General features: G+C 37.0%; 1 protein-coding gene across 1 annotated transcript in view; it reads right to left on the bottom strand.

The window, feature by feature from the left end:
- The window catches only part of LOC119590709 (L-galactose dehydrogenase-like), an 8,081-nt gene extending 7,558 nt beyond the window's left edge, over positions 1 to 523 (bottom strand). Inside the window, exon 1 of the mRNA XM_037939396.1 lies at positions 371 to 523. The gene's annotated coding sequence lies outside the window, so the exon portion shown is untranslated. The remainder of the gene's footprint in view (positions 1 to 370) is intronic.
- Between the last annotated feature and the right edge of the window lie 94 nt (positions 524 to 617).

Below are 617 nucleotides of genomic sequence, written 5' to 3'. Positions count from 1 at the left end.
ATAAATGACCCTGCCATCCAGTCTAACGTTGTTTCTATTTTCTATATTTTTTATTATTTAATAGTTCTTGCTCTACTACTATATCCATGAAGCAAGTCTAACAACGGATGATTCACCATCTAAGCATAATTAATTTCCTTTGATAAAAATAATATATACTAAGAGAATCCTAAAATATCCCGATGAAAACCACTAATTTTTAATTATCCTAATTTTTAAAAAGAAGATAAACACTTCGATATTCCTTTTGAAAATCTAAGCAAAAGAACAGAAAAGCAAAACGCAACAACGCCCTCTGTAACACGAACTCCTTAAACAAAGAGATAACACACTGAAATAAGACTCTCAGACAAAGGAAAGCACACCAAACCTTAATTAATCTCGAGGAGGTAAACGACGTATCGGATCAGTGACGAAGAGACACTGAGACGAGTCAGGCTTTATGTGAATGAAGTGGCCTGACCTTGTGGTGTGATAAGCGTCTCTCGCACAAGGTTTAGCTCTCACAACTGGTGAGGGTTGCTATTGTCAGGCGGTCACAATCTCCTTTTATCTGTCTGCACGCCCAAGGGTTTATCTCATTGGGCATTACGGAAATATAAGTTGGAAGTATACAG

Source organism: Penaeus monodon, chromosome 27 (genome assembly GCF_015228065.2).
Source record: "Penaeus monodon isolate SGIC_2016 chromosome 27, NSTDA_Pmon_1, whole genome shotgun sequence".
In the NCBI taxonomy this organism is placed as follows: domain Eukaryota; kingdom Metazoa; phylum Arthropoda; class Malacostraca; order Decapoda; family Penaeidae; genus Penaeus; species Penaeus monodon.
This window is presented reverse-complemented; position numbering and strand designations above follow the sequence as displayed.